This window comes from Dendrobates tinctorius, unplaced genomic scaffold, assembly GCF_039654945.1.
Source record: "Dendrobates tinctorius isolate UK_male_01 unplaced genomic scaffold, ASM3965494v1 ptg000120l, whole genome shotgun sequence".
Lineage (NCBI taxonomy): Eukaryota > Metazoa > Chordata > Amphibia > Anura > Dendrobatidae > Dendrobates > Dendrobates tinctorius.
The window spans coordinates 13,548,703-13,568,247 of NW_027361788.1; positions in this window are offsets into that span (position 1 = coordinate 13,548,703).

The window sequence follows — 19,545 nt, forward strand, 5'->3', positions numbered from 1 at the left end:
ACACACAATTGAATGATATCATTATATGATATCTCAGAAAAGGGGTGAGAGATTTCCTTTAAAGCACTTTGAGCCTAATGTAAAATCTACAACAAGGCCTGCCTTTATTATGCATTATTTGCACTTCTCATATGTGGAAGAGGAATTTTTGGGTCCTTTCAGTGCCGTCAATGGGCACCTTGGCAACCTCTATACACCTATAACCATGTATGTAAGGAATGATATGGAATACTGAGATGGAGGAACACAGCACCATCCCTGTTGTATGATGTGTATGATTTTAGAGCAGAGACGAGTAAATAGATTCAAGGTAAATTTTACAAAAAATTGAAGTTTTTGGCAATTAACGTTGGGCGAATCCAGCAAGATGGCAACCAGGTGGCTACCATTTTGCTGCATTATAGAGGGCAAGAAGGGGTTATTATTATTTTTATTAATTAAACCCACTCTCATCTGTCCAGCTGCTCTTGTATTTTTTGGTCCGGTCTGCCTTCATTGACATCTTTGGCACCGCTGACGGCCAGGCATTGCCCAGCACTGTTATGATGTGGCAAACCCTAGTCAGTTCTGAAGGTGCCAAAGATGCCAGGGGCCGGAGGTGCTCAGGATACCACTGGAGAACGTACTTGGTTGAAGAAGACGACTACTATTAAACCTGCCTGTCGGGACTGGTCAGTGCTGGGTGGCATCATGAAAAGCACATTTGCTTTCCATGTAATCAATTACTGGCCAAGTTCAAGTGGATCTGCCCAAGTGGAATTTCTGCAGATTACTCAGCCTTAATTTTAAGGTATTGTAAATATGTGAAACGAGAAAAAATGGTATGTTTTTTTTTTACTCGAAACAGTGCCACTCTTGTTAACAGGCTGTTTTTGATATTGCAGCTTAAATAAATGTGGCTAAACTGCAGTACCAGCCTCAGCCTTTGGAAAAGGTGGTGCTATTTTAAGGAATAAAGCAGAGCCTTTCTTCTAGACAGCTGATCATACCCAATTCATTTTTTTTTCTTTCGTCTTAAAATTAAGAAATGTCAAGTAAATGGAAGTAAGTAATCACCTCCTCTTCGATGGGAGGAGTGCTGCTTTAACAGTCAGCAGGCACCAATGGAAGAACTTATTATGTTAACTAAGGGTAAATGTACATACAATACAGAGAATAATAAAATAATGTGGCTTTTTGATACAAGTGTTGAATTGATAGTCACTGACAATTATGCTCCCTAGTTACAAAAATTTATTCCTATGGGGAAGGGTATAGCTAAGGAGGGTTAGTAGAAATACAACAAGCCATTCTACAGTGGGTACGGAAAGTATTCAGACCCCTTTACATTTTTCACTCTTTGTTTCATTGCAGCCATTTGGTAAATTAAAAAAATTTCATTTTTTTCTCATTAATGTACACTCTTGACTAAAAACCCCCCAGAAATGTAGAATTTTTTTCAAATTTATTTAAAAAAGAAAAACTGAAATCTCATATGGTCATAAGTATTCAGCCCTTTGCTCAGTATTGGGTAGATTCACCCTTTTGAGCTAGTACAGCCATGAGTCTTCTTGGGAATGATGCAACAAGTTTTTTACACCTGGATTTGGGGATCCTCTGCCATTCTTCCTTGCAGATCATCTCCAGTTCCTTCAGGTTGGATGGTGAATGTTGGTGGACAGCCATTTTCAGGTCTCTCCAGAGATGCTCAATTGGGTTCAGGTCAGGGGTCCGGCTGGGCCAGTCAAGAATGGTCACAGAGTTGTTCTGAAGCCACTCCTTTGTTATTTTAGCTGTGTGCTTAGGGTCATTATCTTGTTGGAAGTTGAACCTTCAGCCAAGTCTGAGGTCCAGAGCACTCTGGAAGAGGTTTTCATCAAGGATATCTCTGTACTTGGCCGCATTCATGTTTCCTTCAATTACAACCAGATGTCCTGTCCCTGCAGCTGACAAATATCCCCATAGCATGATGCTGCTGTGGTAATAGCAGGTACGCAGGATGCAGTGACGAGATGCGAGACAGAAATGACTTTAAACGTTAACTTTTATAGATAAATGCCGTTAGGGCTATTGTTACGCAACCAACAGAATAACAGTAGTTGTCCTCACAGGGAGCCAATACACGTAATCAAGGATTGGGAGAACACGACTAATCCAGCAAAGACCGGTCACTATATGGCCACGGAATGGCCGACTACGGGTCCTTAGTCACTATTAGAGTTGAGCGATACCGTCCGATACTTCAAAGTATCGTATCGGATGGTATCGGCCGATCTTTAAAAAAAGTATCGGTATCGCCGATTCCGATACCGGAAGTCCCATTCAAGTCTATGGGACTTCCGGTATCGGAATAAGAAAAACCCTTTCCTGCCCTTGTACAGCCTCTCTGGGGTCTGTACGGGCCTTTCGGGGGGCTGTGCCGGCCTGCCAGGGGGTCTGTGCAGGCTCCGGGGGGCTGTGCCGGCCTGCCGGTGGTCTGTGCAGGCTCCGGGGGGCTGTGCAGGCTCCGGGGGGCTGTGCCGGCCTGCCGGGGGGCTGTGCCGGCCTGCCGGTGGTCTGTGCAGGCTCCGGGGGTCTGTGCAGGCATCGTCCGATGGGACTACAAGTCCCATCGGGCGATGCCTGCTACCATGACAGTGATTGACACATTAGCCAATGATGGGACAGTAGTAGTCCCATCATCCGGCTAATGTGTTAAATGTAAAAAAAAAATAAAAAAAAAAATTACATGCTACATACATACAACATGCATACTACATACATGCTACATTCATACTACATACTACATACATGCTACATTCATACTACATAAATACTACATGCAACATACATACTACATATATACTACATGCATGCTACATACATACTGCATGCTACATACATACCACATATATACTACATACATACTACATGCATGCTACATGCTACATACATAACACATATATACTACATGCATGCTACATACATACTACATGCTACATACTACATGCATGCTACATACATACTACATGCTACATACTACATATATACTACATGCATGCTACATACATACTACATGCTACATACTACATATATACTACATGCATGCTACATACATACTACATGCTACATACATACTACATATATACTACATGCATGCTACATACATACTACATGCTACATACTACATGCATGCTACATACATACTACATGCTACATACTACATATATACTACATGCATGCTACATACATACTACATGCTACATACATACTACATATATACTACATGCATGCTACATACATACTACATATATACTACATGCATGCTACATACTACATGCTACATACATACTACATATATACTACATTCATACTACATACTACATATATACTACATACATACTACATACATACTACATGCATGCTACATACATACTACATGCATGCTACATACATACTACATACATGCTACATGCATACCACATATATACTACATACATACAATACATTCATACAATACATACATAGACATACAGTACATATAACATAGAGTAACATACTTACCAATACTTGTCACATTGTTCCCCGAAGCCATTGTCTTTTCCGGGATAAATATTAACATAACAAACCACAAAAATACTCACCCACGATCCGAAGCAGTCCACGAGTGTGTCCCACGACGATCTTGGGTAGAGAACTGCAGCATCAGATGATGCTGCCGTTCTCTACGGGCTGCAGGAATCCAATGACGGAAGGTAGGTATCCTTCCGCACTGTATTCCTCCGCCACTTAAAAAAAAAAAAGTCCCTAGTCTCACTTTATGCCATTGCTGTGTGGGAAATTCCCACACAGCAATGGCATAAAGTGAGACTAGGGACTTTTTTTTTTTAAGTGGCGGAGGAATACAGTGCGGAAGGATACCTACCTTCCGTCATTGGATTCCTGCAGCCCGTAGAGAACGGCAGCATCATCTGATGCTGCAGTTCTCTACCCAAGATCGTCGTGGGACACACTCGTGGACTGCTTCGGATCGTGGGTGAGTATTTTTGTGGTTTGTTATGTTAATATTTATCCCGGAAAAGACAATGGCTTCGGGGAACAATGTGACAAGTATTGGTAAGTATGTTACTCTATGTTATATGTACTGTATGTCTATGTATGTATTGTATGAATGTATTGTATGTATGTAGTATATATGTGGTATGTATGTAGCATGTAGTATGTATGTGGTATGTAGCATGCATGTAGCATGCATGTAGCATGCATGTAGTATGTATGTAGTATGTATGTAGTATGTATGTAGTATGTATGTAGCATGCAGTATGTATGTAGCATGTATGTAGTATGTATGTAGTATATATGTAGTATGTATGTAGCATGCATGTAGTATGTATGTAGTATGTATGTAGCATGCAGTATGTATGTAGCATGTATGTAGTATATATGTAGTATGTATGTAGCATGCATGTAGTATGTATGTAGTATGTATGTAGCATGCAGTATGTATGTAGCATGTATGTAGTATGTATGTAGTATATATGTAGTATGTATGTAGCATGCATGTAGTATGTATGTAGCATGCATGTAGTATGTATGTAGTATGTATGTAGCATGCAGTATGTATGTAGCATGTATGTAGTATGTATGTAGTATATATGTAGTATGTATGTAGCATGCATGTAGTATGTATGTAGTATGTATGTAGCATGTAGTATGTATGTAGCATGCATGTAGTATGTATGTAGCATGTATGTAGTATGTATGTAGTATATATGTAGTATGTATGTAGCATGTAGTATGTATGTAGCATGCATGTAGTATGTATGTAGTATTTTTTTTTTTTTTTTTTTTTTTAACATTTAACACATTAGCCGGATGATGGGACTACTACTGTCCCATCATTGGCTAATGTGTCAATCACTGTCATGGTAGCAGGCATCGCCCGATGGGACTTGTAGTCCCATCGGACGATGCTTGCACAGACCCCCGGACATCAGCACAGCCCCCCGGCAGGCCGGCACAGCCCCCCGGCAGGCCGGTACAGACCCCCACAGGGTGCACAGACCACCGGCAGGCCGGCACAGCCCCCCGGCAGGCCGGTACAGACCCCGGGCAGTCCACACAGCCCCCCGGCAGGCCGGCACAGCCCCCCGGCAGGCCGGCAGAGACCCCCGGAAGGCCCGAAATGACGGCGCATCATGATGCGCACACACCGCGCATCATGATGACGTCAGGCCGTCAATCAACTGAACTTCCGATTCCGATGCCGAATTCCGATATTGAAAAAATATCGGAAGTCGGTATCGGAATTCCGATACAGCAAGTATCGGCCGATACCCGATACTTGCGGTATCGGAATGCTCAACACTAGTCACTATGTATCACTTATCCGTCCTGACATCCCTCGGCGTTCTGTTCCATGGTGTGTCTGCGTCCCAGCCACTGGGCCCAGCCGCTGAAGATCTGACGTAGTCTTCGGATGTTCCGACACCCAGGAGGAGTAGGGGCACAACAGGCCCATGGAGAGTTCCTTGGCGGGATGTCCCCTAGCGGAAGCAGCGGGATACCGCCTGGGAGTGGAAGAGGGGAGACCGAAACTCCCTGACAGGGACTGGCAGCGGAGGTGATAAGTGGCGGTTGATAGGCCACAGGCGCAGTCTGAGGTCACACTGGAGGATCCGCAGCGGGCACAGGCCCAGTCTCTACCGCGGACTGGAGCGGGGCGGTGGCAGCTGCAGCCAGCAAAGGAGGAGTCACCACCATGGTCAGGAGTGAAGTGGTGGTGGCTGCGGGCAGCAGCGAGGAGGCCGCAGCTGAGAGCTGGAGTGAGGCCGCAGTCTTCTTTTGTCGGTAAGCTCGGCGCCGTCTCCCTGCGGTCCACTGAGAGTCTCCCTCCTGTCGCTGTCCTCTCTGGAAGCTGCTCGTGGCTCTCGCTCTCTGGCCCTCCCCATGTCTCCACCTCCTTCTCTCTCGTTCTGCTGACTCACACAGTCTGGCCCTCTCTGCCCCTCTTCTCTGGACTCCTCCCCCAACTGCCCTGTCAGTCTCAGCAGTCCATCCCCTAGCTCTGCTCCCTGGAAACAGATACCCCAGGAACCTAGAAAACGGTCCCCTCGGTCCCAGCCCGGGTACTCGGCGGAGGTCTCTCCTCCTACACTGCCACCACCATGTTTCACTGTTGGGATTGTATTGGGCAGGTGATGAGCAGTGCCTGGTTTTCTCCACACATACCGCTTAGAATTATCACCAAAAAGTTCTGTATTCATCTCATCAGACCAGAGAATCTTATATAAGTCCTTCATATGTTTTTTAGCAAACTCTATGCTGGCTTTCAAATGTCTGCACTGAGGAGAGGCTTCCATCAGGTCACTCTACCATAATGGCCTGACTGGTGGAGGGCTGCAGTGATAGTTGACTTTCTGGAACTTTCTTCCATCTCCCTACTGCATCTGTGGAGCTCAAACACAGTGATTTTGGTGTTCTTCTTTACCTTTTTCACTAAAGCTCTTCTCCCATGATTGCTCAGTTTGGCTGGACGGCCAGGTCTAGGAAGACTTCTGGTGGTTCTAAACTTCTTCCATTTAAGGATTATGGCGGCCACTGTGCTCTCAGGAACCTTGAGTACTGCAGAAATTCTTTTCTAACCCTGGCCAGATCTGTGCCTTGCCATAATTCTGTCTCTGAGCTCCTTGGCCAGTTTCTTTGATCTCATGATTCTCATTTAGTCTGACATGCACTGTGAGCTGTCAGGTCAGGTGTGTGCCTTTACAAATCAAGTCCTATCAGTTTAATTAAATACAGCTGGACTCCAAAAAAGGAGTAGAACCATCTCAAGGAGGATCACAAGGAAATGGACAGCATGTGACTTAGGGTCCCATTTCACTTAGCAATGCACCAAAGATCCCGACAACGATACGACCTGGTAAGGATCGCTGGTGCGATGCTAGTAAGCTACCAAACAGGCAGATTTCTTCAGCAATGCAGCACCATCCAGCGATCCTCGGCGGTTGTTGGTACCTTGCCACACAGCAGATTTTCTGAACAATTCCAGCCTGCATCCCTGAGTTCTGCGTCGCCAACGAGGTCGCTCGTCGGGTCAAACACAGCGATGCACGCTGGCCAGCGGGACACCGACAATGAAAAAATGGCCCAGGACGTTCGAGCACGAACAGTGATATCCAGCGGGGGGGCCGGTCGCCACTGCGTGTCACATGTAGCGAGATCGCTGGCGAGATCGCTGTTGTGTCACAAAATCAGTGACGCTTCAGCGACGTCGCTAGCGATCTTGCTATGTGAGGTGGGGGCGGGCTTTACATATGAGTGTCTGAGCAAAGGGTCTGAATACTTATAACCATGTGATATTACAGTTTTTCTTTTTTTTAGTACATTTGCAAAAATTTCTACATTTCAGTTTTTTCAGTCAAGATGGGGTGCAGAGTGTACATTAATGAGAAAAAAATGAACTTTTTTGAATTTACCAAATGGCTGCAATGAAACAAAGAGTGAAAAATTTAAAGGGGTCTGAATACTTTCCGTACACACTGTACATCTCAATTTTAGCTTCAACATTAGCCTGGCTGTGCCTTTTCCTATAGGCTCCACTTATTACAATGTTATTATTTATTTATATAGCACCATTGATTCCATGGTGCTATACAGGAGAAAGGGTTACATACAAATTACTGATATCACTTACAGTAAACAAACTAACAATCACAGAGAGAGGACCCTGCCCTTTCGGGCTTACATTCTACAGGATGGTGGGGAAGAAGACAGTAGGTTGGGGGGTTGCAGCAGCTCCAGTGATGGTGAGGTGGTAGCTCCAGTAGTGGTGAGGAGGCAGCGGGGATCATTGCAGGCTGTGAGCTTTCCTGAAGAGATGGGTTTTCAGGTTCCGTCTGAAGGATCCGATTGTGGTTGATAGTCGGACGTGTTGGGGCAAAGAATTCCAGAGGATGGGGGCTATTCGGGAGAAGTCTTGGAGGCAGTTGGGTGAGGAGCGAATAAGTTTGGAGGAGAGAAGGAGGTCTTGAGAGGACCGGAGATTACGTGAGGGAAGGTATCGGGAGATTAGTTCAGAGACATATGGGGGAGACAGGTTATAGATGGCCTTGTAGGTCAGTATTAGTAATTTGAATTGGATACGCTGAGGGAATGGGAGCCAGTGAAGAGATTTGCAGAGGGGAGAAGCGGAGGAGTAGCGAGGAGAGAGATGAATTAGTTGGGCGGCAGAGTTAAGGATGGACTGGAGAGGTGCGAGGGTGTTATCAGGGAGGCCACAGAAAAGGATGATGCAATAGTCGAAGCGGGAGATGATGAGGGCATGTACAAGCATTTTATTAGAATGAGGGTTGAGGAACGGATGGATTCTGGAAATATTTTTGAGCTGAAGGCGACAGGAGGTGGAGAGAGCTTGGATGTGCGGTTTGAAGAACAGGGCAGAGTCAATGGTTACTCCGAGGCAGCGGAGCTCCGGTACGGGGGGAAAGCGTGATGTCATCAATTGTTATAGATAAGTCGGGTAAGGAAGATCTGTGAGATGGGGGAAAGATGATCAGTTCAGATTTGTCTACATTGAGTTTGAGGAAGCGAGAGGAGAAGGAGGAGGATATGGCTGATAGACACTCTGGGATTCTGGACAGCAGAGAGGTGACGTCTGGGCCAGAGAGGTAGATCTGAGTATCATCGGCATAAAGGTGGTACTGGAATCCATGGGACTTTATGAGTTGCCCCAGGCCAAGTGTATAGATTGAGAAGAGTAGGGGTCCTAGAACAGAGTCTTGGGGGACTCCAACAGAGAGAGGGTGGGATGAAGCGGTACTGTGGGAGTGGGAGACGCTGAATGTGCAGATGGAAAGGTATGAGGAGATCAAGGATAGGGCGAGGTTTTGATGCCAAAGGAGGAGAGGATCTGTAGTAGGAGGCAGTGGTCAACTGTGTCGAAAGCAGAGGACAGGTCTAGAAGGAGGAGTATAGAGTATTGTCTGTTAGCTTTGGCTGTAAGTAGATCATTGTTAATTTTGGTCAGGTCTGTCTCAGTGGAAGGATGGGGACGGAAACCAGATTGTAGATTGTCAAAGAGCAAGTTAGATGAGAGGTGGGAGGAAAGGTCAGTGTGGACATGCTGTTCGAGGAGTTTAGAAGCGAATGGGAGCAGTGATATTGGGCGATAGCTGGACATGGCTGTTGGGTCGAGAGTTGGCTTTTTAAGGTTAGGTGTGATTGTGGCATGTTTGAAAGCAGAAGGGAAGGTACCGGAAGTAAGTGATAGGTTGAAGAGGTGGGTTAGGGGTGGGATAAGAGTGGTGGTGAGGTTGGGGAGGAGGTGGGATGGTATGGGGTCGAGTGCACAAGTGGTGAGGTGTGATTTGGAGAGAAGATGAGCAAGCTCCCCTTCAGTGATGTTGGATAAGGAGGTTATGGGGTTTGGGCATTGGTCTGGTATTCAAAGGGGTTGTGGTGGTTGAATAATAAAGACTTGCCGTGTTTGGTCTATCTTGTTTTTGAAGTGCGCGGCGAAGTCCTCAGCAGAGATTAGGGAAGTTGGAGGGGGCAGTGGTGGGCGGAGGAATAAGTTAACAGTATTGAACAACCCATTGGGGTTGTGGGATAAGGAAGATACAAGGGATGTAAAGAAGGCCTGTTTAGCAGAGGTGAGGGCAGATTTGAATGTAAATGTTGCTCGTTTGAGTGCAGTGAAGTTGTCTTGGGAATGCGTTTTCTTCCAGCGCCGTTCAGCAATTCTGGATGCTTGCCGAAGCTTTTTAGTGGTGTTATTGTGCCAGGGTTGTCTATTGTCAGGTGCCAGGGTTGTCTATAATATGTCTCAGTGTCTTTGCTGATAGAGACTGATTACACTTTAGAACTGGCAGTGGATGGCAAGCTGGACAGAAGGGAGACACCTAGTGGACGCCGCTTTGGAGTAATTTGTTTTAGGTGTGAGACAAAATCATTTTTAAATAAAGTGATTTGCAGGTTGTCTATTTTTCCACATTATCAAATGAGATCAAGATGTCTGAAAGTATGGTTACTATTTAAAGGGAATCTGTCAGCAGGTTTTACTATGTAATATGATAGCAGCATGATGTAGAGGATGAGACCCTGATTCCAGCGATGTGTCTGCTTGCTGTCAATTTGATACAATCACTCTTTCCTCTGCTGCAGATCTAGGCAAAGCTCAGAATGCAGAGCTCTGTCTAACCACACCCACACCACTGATTGGCTGCTTTTTTTGTATGGAGACGTGGCTATATAGAGCAGAAGGACTAGCAGGCAGGAAACAACTAGTCTTGTAGTGATAATCTTCTGTTGATAAAACACTGATATTATTAAAATAGCAACACAGTCCAATAAGTGTTACATTCCTGGAATCGGGCTCTTTGCCCCTACATATTCCTACGCTCGGATTATATAGCAAAAGATTTTTTTAGCATATGTATTTAGCTTCAAAATTACAGAACTTCCCTTGCTGTGGTTATACAGAACCAAACCATAGAATTTAGAAAGGAACAGAGGCGGCAAATCTAAAATAAGGGTTGTTTATTCCAATATTGTAAAATATATAAAAATAAATAATAATAATGATTATGATTTAATAAAAATGATTTAATAATAATATATCAGTAAATACAAATGTATATAGAAGAAAAAAATATGTAATGTGCACTTTTTTATTAAAATGAATGGCGGTTTTAATGGGGGCCGCCTAATCTGTATGTAATGCACAATACAAATATTGTCTATATTTATCAGCCGTGCAGTCCCCTCCAGGGCCTCAAATCAATATGACAAGCTGATGATCACTGAAGGTTTTATCCTGGGAAAAGACTCTGGAGATTAAGGAGTGACCTATGACCTTGTGGATTTTATTTCTCAAGTGTCCTACAAGAGCCAGCAGGGAATAGAAAGGTTTAAAACCGACGCCGAACGAAGATCGTCTCAATAACACGGACCTTCTGTGGCAAATAAAGAGAATTTCAGCACCTGCCGAATTATAAATGCCAATTACACATAAGGGAGAAGGGAGGTCGGAGGTCGCCCCGCAGTTTATTGCTTTCTGCCCCTAATGATTGCTGTTATGTAGAACGTTAACCCCTTCCGCACTGTAGGGGCGGCTTCCTGCTAAATTAAGCCGAGCCTTTTCCATCACGCTTAATTAGCTATGTGTATTCTTTCTGTAAAGAAGATTCATTAGCTGGGAAATATGGTGTATGGTAATGCAGGGAAGTCGGCACATGATGGTACCCTCGTTACGGAATCTCAGGTAGTGGGGCCGGTGCTCAGGGGGCTGTTCAAATAAAATCGATCTCGATTACGGCTGCAAATGATGACAGCTCTGTGATTGCTGTAGTCAGACGGTGTAATCGGGAGGTCATTTTTAGCATTTGATGGGTACAATGGGGTGGGAAAACCTCACTTATGGGTAGTAATAATAATAATAATAAAAATCATTATTTATATAGCGCCAACATATTCGGAAGCACTTTACAATTCAGATAGAAACTTTTTGTTTGGACTTTTTGGAGTAGGTATAGTTGAGAGCAATTTAAAGGGAAATCGTTAGCAGGGTATTTAAGACTGTTTGGACTGAAACTTTGGTAAGATAGTAGTGGGGGTGATAGAACTCACTAAATGGTCCTAATAAGACCAAAGACCAATAAGAAAGAAACAAGTAGTAAACCCCACCCTCTGGACTCTTAGAATGTTTTACACTGAGCTTATTTGCTTTGAAAGCAGAAACTATCCAATACTAAGAGGAGTTAAAAAAAAGCTTTGGCTGGAGAGTTAGGCCAGGTTCATATTGTGTTATGGCAGTCCGTTTAACGTATTGCGTTACAAAGCGGCATTAACGCGATGGAATGCATCTGTTAACGCTGCCATAACGTAGCGCATCGCTAACACATGTCATAATCGGCATGTGTTAGCGATGTGCCGTCATCCTGTGATGGACCCTCGGACGCGGTCTGCAGCGTTCGAGGGTCCGTCACTGCTAGCGCAATCGCATAACGCGATCAGAAAAAGGAGTAGCGTTAGTTGCAGTCCGTTTAAAGTATGCGTTGAAGGGACTGCTCCAACGCAATATGAACCTAGCCTTAGGCTATGTACACACTTTATCTCTTCTGGGCATATTCCACCTGGAATCTGCTTGAAAAAGCACCGCAAAACCGCTGCAAAAATTGAACACGACGCCGCTGTGCAAATGTTCAGTTTTTGTTACTTCTTTTAACAGCTTCAGAGTTTGGAAACACTAGGAAGCCACTTGCCACGATAATAGTACTTGGAAAAAGGTGTCGGCAGTGGAGCAAAAACAATGCCATCAGCAAAGCCGCTACAGGATAAAGCGGATTGACCTAGAGATACTCTCCGGCTCAGCAGCCTGAAAAAAGACCTTAGGGTATGTTCACACTGCGCTTTTTTGAGAAGTTTTTGATGCAGCAACTGATTGTAAACTGAAAAAAATCCCAAAGGTATGCACTGGGTTATAAAATGGTGTGCATGCCGCATATAAGTGCACATTCACACTGTCCACTGAACAGAAAAAAAAACAAAGACAGAAACATAATGATTAAATATCCTGCAGCAAATAAAATAAATAGCATAGTGCATGAAAATAATATAAGGTACATGTTTTTTGATAAAAAAAAAAAATGTGAAAGCCATCCCACCACTTCATGGTGACCGTAATTGTGATAGTCCAAACTCTATTATTAAAAACCATACCATTTGTCAAGTGACATGTATGTGGATAAGGGCTGAGAAGGACTGAGACCAACTAGTAGACACACAGCCGAGTGAGACCACATCAATGTAAAGTCTAGCTCAAGTAAAGACAGGCCACACCTGTATATGCACATGGCGCAGACAGAAAAAATGGTAAGGTTTTTAATGTTAAGGTAGTGTCACACTTAGCGATGCACCAGTGATCCCGACCAGTGATATGACGCGGTCAGGATCGCTGGTGCATCACTAAGTGGTCGCTAGTGAGCTGCCACACAGGCAGATCTCACCAGCGACATAGCAGCGGTCGGTGGTCGCTACTTACCTGTCAGACTAGGCGATCCTTACGTCCTCCCGCCCGCGTCCACGAGTCGCTCGTCGGCGCCACAGGAAGCCCAGCAGGAAGCTGACGACGAGAAACAGTCCAGGACGTTCTCGCGCGATCAGCGATAACCAGCGGGGGAGCCAGTCGGAGGTAAGTATCACACACAGCGATATCGCTAGCAATATCGCTGCTACATCATAAAATCAGTGACATTACAGCGATATTGCTAGGGATATCGCTTAGTGTGACAGGCCCTTTAGAGCAGGGGTCCCCAACCACCGGTCCGCGGCCCAGGACCGGGCCGTTGCAGTGCTCTTGCCGGTCCGCGGAGCTGGAGACAAGGGGAAGCCGGTGGCTGTAGCACTGTAGTGACAGCTGCAACTGCCGGCTTCCAGAACACATGGATACTCACTCGCAGTTCCTGCATTCCTGTCCCTGTCGGCACGGCGGCTTCATCCAGCGCTGAGCGGTCACGTGGTACTGCTCATTTAAGGTCATTAATATGGACATCACTCCTCTCCCATAGGCGTGGCGTTCATATTCATGACCTTAAATGAGCGGTACCACGTGACCGCTCCGCACAGGAATAAGCTGACGCGCCAGGATAGAAATGCAGGGAAGTTCAGCAGCGACAGTGTGAGGGTAAGTATGATGGGGGAGAGGATGGGGGAGCCCAGTCATGCATACAAGAATGGGAGTGGAGCCATATATACAAGGGTGGGAAGGTGGGAGCGGAGCCATGTATACAGGATGGGAGACTGGGAGCAGAGCCATGTATAGAGGATGGGAGGGTGGGAGCAGAGCCATGTATAGAGGATGGGAGGGTGGGAGCAGAGCCATGTATACAGGATGGGAGAGTGGGAGCAGAGCCATGTATACAGGATGGGAGAGTGGGAGCAGAGCCATGTATACAAGGATGGGAGGGTGGGAGCAGAGCCATGTATACAGGATGGGATTACATGTGTGGGGCCATCATGTATATGGGGGATTACATGTGTGGTGCCATCTTGCTATACATGGGGGATTATATGTGTGGGACCATCTTGCTATACATGGGGGATTATATATGTGGGACCATCTTGCTATACATGGGAGTATTATATGTGTGGGACAATCTTTCTTTACATGGGGGATTATATGTGTAGTACACCTTTTGAATATTTGTCAAATATGGGACCATCTGCTCCCACTGATACAGGGAAACAAGCCCGGTGCTCCCACTCATTCAAAACCTATGGTGAGTTGAGTCACATTCACATTATAAATGTTATATTAAATGATAAGTATGCACTGACTACTAAACTGCAACCCGTCCATAGCCCCGCCCCCTTATGACCATACCCTGCCCCTTATGATCAAAGCCCCGCCACTGCCGGGCCATGGAAGAATGGTCTTGCTTGAAGCAGGTCCCTGGTGCAAAAAAGGTTGGGGACCACTGCTTTAGAGTTAGGACTGTCCCAATTACGGTCACCGTGAAGAGGTGGGATGGCTTTTGCATTTTTTTTCATGAAAAAAACATGTTAACTAAATACCACATATTATATTCATTCAGCATGCTATTTATTTTATTTACTGCAGGGTATTCAATCATTATGTTTCTGTCTTTGTTTTTTTTTTATTGGAAACAGAGGAGAAATGCTCCAAATCCTCCTCAAAAACTCATAACTTTTTAAAAACTTGAAGTTTCTGCTCAAAAAAATAAGCAAAAACAACCTCAATTGTGCACACCCCTGAAGTGTATTTAGACTTTATATTTTTTTTTTTGCAGAGTTTGTGGAGCAGAAGCTCTCCAAAAACCACGAGTAGTTAATAGACTATGTTCACAATGTGTCTTGTTCAGGCAGTTTTAACTGCGGAAATCCTATAAAAAAATGTTAAAAAAATGAAAATTTGCATGTCTATGGAAAAGCGACACTGCTGTGCACATTTTCAGTCTTCTGTTACTACTTTTACTACTTTTGTTATGCTCTTTTTACCTTTCTTGGCACATGCGCACTTCAGTACTTTGCTCAGCCCTCGTCAGGGCAAAAAGAAGTTCACCTGTGCAGAAGGGAGAAGGGGAACACTGGGTGGTGACATAGGATGCGTCATCCACAAGAAGCAGAGAAAGAGGACAGCGATGGCAAGAAGAAGGGAGTCGCATGAAGAAATATAATATAATACTCAGCCATCTGAGTATTATAAAAGGCCTTTTTTCTGTCTTGCAGGGCGAATAGAAGTCATTATAGAATGCTGGGAGTCAATAAGGAAATATTAAATATACTTTGCCTATTCTTGACTTGTACTTTTTCGTATTTATGACTTTTTTTCCTGTACAAATCACAGCATGCTCTGGTGATGGGAGTTTTTAGGCAGTTTGTGGCATTTTTCTCCTACAGGACTTCATTGTTTTTTTTCCTTTTTCTTTTATCCGTTTGTGTATGTGTTAATATGAAGTAGTTATTTTATTGTCTTTTTGTTGTTGCGTTTTTGTAAATACAAATCCTGGCATTCTCAGTAATTTTGGAATCACATTGTCAATCACGTGACTTAGTTAAAAATGTAGCTTAAAGAAACGCTATAAGGAACTAAAACTCATTGATTTCAAAAACGCAATAGATACAAAAACAATGCCAAAAAATGTGTGTGTGTGAAGGTAGCCTAAGGGAATGTACATATTCATTTATCTTCTCCAGAGCCGGTGCAGAGACAGATGTTCCCAGGTTACATAGGAAGGTGATAGTTAATATTCACACGTGTACCTGGGAGGAGGTGCGAGAAAGAGCCCCGAACAAATTTTTCTTAGGGCAACTATCATTTATCAGTTGTCAGAGGAGGAAAGAGGTGCCCTTTAGGGTAGAGAGGAGAAACACTTACTGCTGACTTTGGGTTTACTACCTTTATATCCCCAAAATAATGGACAGGATTCCTGGATAAAAGTGATTTTAGGAAGACCATCTGATTTGTATAGAGGTTTCTCACTTCTTTCCCAACAGATGATGTTGAAAGAGAGAAGGATCGGATAGTGTAAATGTAAAAATCCAATTCTTTTGTAAAGACAAGATATCAGTTTCTTATTAGTGGCTTACTCCTCACCACCCACTGAAAACATATTGAGGTTCGGAGGTGCAAAACGTTCATGTATGTGGGAGGGTCAGGAGAGACAAATGATTGAATGATCGTTTGGCCGGTGACTATCTTGGCCAACTCTCCCATACTTCGCAAGCATCCCTATGTTCTCCATGTGAATCCTTATCTCCTAGAACAATTATTTGTCACGGGCCCCTATACGCTTTTGACTGATGGCCGAGTCCAAGGATATAGGAGGCTTCATCCCATGTTAGTCTCGTGTGTGTGGGCTTAAGAGTGTGATCACATGGATGTTTTAAGAAATGGAAAAATATTAAGAATTTTTCAAGAGGAATCTAATGGGTGATGTCTCTACTTGTGGTGGGAGACTTTCCTGTCATGACAGTGTAAGGAGACATAAAGGCCATGTAATTCTCCTCTGGGAAGTTAAATATGCAAATTTAGTCTTCAGAAGGAAAAATACTGGACCTCTACTGCCCCTTACTGGAAGCAGCAAGGCTAAAAGTTGATATCGACCTTTTAACGACCCTTCTAATAGGTGGCAGTAGAATTCAAGACCTCTTCCTCTCGGAAGAGGCAATTTGCATATTTCAAAAGGAAAATGCTTCCTTTTTTGTTGATAGAGTCGTTTTTTATCCCTCAAGTGCTTTTTTAAGCAATTTTGAAGCATTTTTTCCCAAGCCGTGTTTCGCAGATTTTTATCTTGATGGTGTTAAATTTAAAGTGAATTCCATGAGGAATCTGCATCACAGAATTAACGTTCCCTTTCTTTTTATTTGCAATGAGGTTTCAAAACCTCGTCGGAAACAGATTTTCAAAAAACTCCCGTATGAACAGGAATGTGGATGTATCATTGACAGGAATCAGAGGAGTATTCAAAGAACATTTAGAGAAATTTTTTTTTTAATGTGGACTTTGTAGTTGATGCCCTTCAAAATCCTTTTAAAAAAGACTTTTTGTGAGTCTACCCTAAAGGTACTGTCACACTTAGCGATGCACCAGCGATCCCGACCAGCGATATGACGTGGTCAGGATCGCTGGTGCATCGCTAGGTGGTCGCTAGTGAGCTGCCACACAGGCAGATCTCACCAGCGACATCGCAGGGGTCGGGGGTCGCTACTTACCTGTCACACTAGGCGATCCACCCACATCCACGCTCGTCGCTCGTCTCTCCACAGGAAGTGCCGCAGGAAGCTGACGACGAGAAACAGTCCTGAACGTTCTCGCGCGATCAGCGATAACCAGCGGGGGAGCCGGTCGTAGGTAAGTATCACACACAGCGATATTGCTAGCAATATCGCTATAACGTCACTAGTTATAGCGATATTGCTAGCGATATCGCTAAGTGTGACAGTACCTTTAGGGTATGTGCACCGGTTGTCTATTAAACGCACAGGAACCATCCAAGTTTTTCAAACAGTTTTTTTATCCTAAAGAATCTTTTGTGTAATTCTTTCACTCGTTTCTTTTAACGGTTTTCCAGTGGTTCTAGCCACCAGTGTTTTTTTGGAGGCTTTTCCCATGGTTTTTGTGACATCTTTTTAATTTTATTTTTCCCGGCTGTTATTTTTACTCCATTGATTAAGGAAAAACCTCTAGCAAAAAGAATAGCAAAATGCTCCAAAAAATGTCTGGGAGCCTTTTGAGCTTGTATGGTAAAGTTTAGAGCGTCTTCCAAGCATAAAAAGCCAGAAGAATGGTCTAGTCACTTCTTTTAACTGCTTGGCATTTTTAGAAACCTAAAGTAGTTAAAAGACGATCAAAAGCCTGAACATATGCCCGCAAGTTGCTTTTACATAGAATTCTCTACGGTCACTCTTTTGAATGTTTTCTGATATGTTTTTGGTCAGGCGACTTCTGAGGCTGAATCCACCTGAAAAAGACGTTGTGTGAATGTACCCTAAGACATTGGCAAACAGCAAAATTTAGACACTGGCATAGCCAACAAGTTTTCCCAAGGGAAGCCGTTTCAGGAAAATGCCAGCGGGCACATTACTGAGGTTTTGCCATCGTTTTTGCAGGGTCTTTGACATTTCACTCCATACTTTGACATATAGAGAGTGAGAGGTTTCCAAGCGGAAGCTGCCCAAAGAGTGAGCAATTCATGTTACCTCTTTTTAGAAATTCAGGGTTTCTGAACCCTGAAATGGATAAATTAAGAGATATGGTATGGAATGCGAGCACATGAATGTAGTTTGTACATTGCTGTGCATTATGTCCATTTTATAGGGCGCTTTTGCAGTGCTTTTCAGGAGGATTCCAGGCAGAACTCTTTCCACTGTGGAGCAAAAACTTTAGCTTTTCCTCTGGCCATCAACCCTGTATGCTGTTCTACTGAATCTGGAAATTGTCTCTTCAGAGAGGAAGAGGACTAGAACTCTAGTGCCACCTATAGGAAGTAGCAAAAAGTCAACATTGACCCTCTAACGAGCCTTGTCACATGACTTACGATAATAGCCAAGCCAGAATCTTAATTTGCAGACACTGTTTTTTTGGGAGTACTGCCCCTCATCAGTGCAAAGTGTAAGATCTGGTTTGGCTGGGTAAGAGGCATCTGATCGGGATCCAAGGGGTGACATTTCTCCGTGTAGAGAGTGACATGTCACTCTCCGCAAGGAGAGACACTACTGCACACTGGGCAGTGCCATGCAATCTACAAAGTTTGTAAAGTTTTGTGAACAGGGCCATATTAGGTCCATAGTCAATAGTTTATACAGTGTTTTTTTTACTTTCGTGTTATAGTTTTTATTAATATTTTGCAAAGATCACAATTTTTCTCTACAGTATAAATTATTGCCCTCCTTTATTACTGTTGCATGTTAACATACATCAGTTTATCATTGGCCATTATCTTATCATGGTTTTGTTTTGCCCTGAACTCTTAAGGGCCTGTCACACTAAGCGATATCGCTAGCAATATCACTAAAACGTCACTGGTTTTTGTGACGTTATAGCGATATCGCTATGTCTGATACTTACCTCCGACCGCTCCCCCGCTGGTTATCGCTGATCGCGCGAGAACGTCCTGGACCGTTTCTCATCGTCAGCTTCCTGCTGTGGAGAGACGAGCGTGGAGCCGGGCAGGAGGACACAGGATCGCCTGGTGTGACAGGTAAGTAGCGACCCCCGTCCCCAGCGATGTTGCTGGTGAGATCTGCCTGTGTGGCAGCTCACTAGCGACCACTTAGCGATGTACCAGCGATCCTGACCGCGTCATATCACTGGTCGGGATCACTGGTACATCGCTAAGTGTGACAGTACCTTTACTTTCCTGACATTACCATATTTATAGCTTGTCTAATAAGCCTGTAATAGGTTTTCCCAACTTGTGTCTGAGGATTTTTTCCTCACAAGTGTCTCCTTGTCTCATATCTGATGATTCAATCTCCTATTCCTCACCACCTCCTGGTCCCTTTATTTTGCCATAAACGGGTTTAGATGGCTTTGCACTGATCTCTCTTTACTTATTTCAAGGG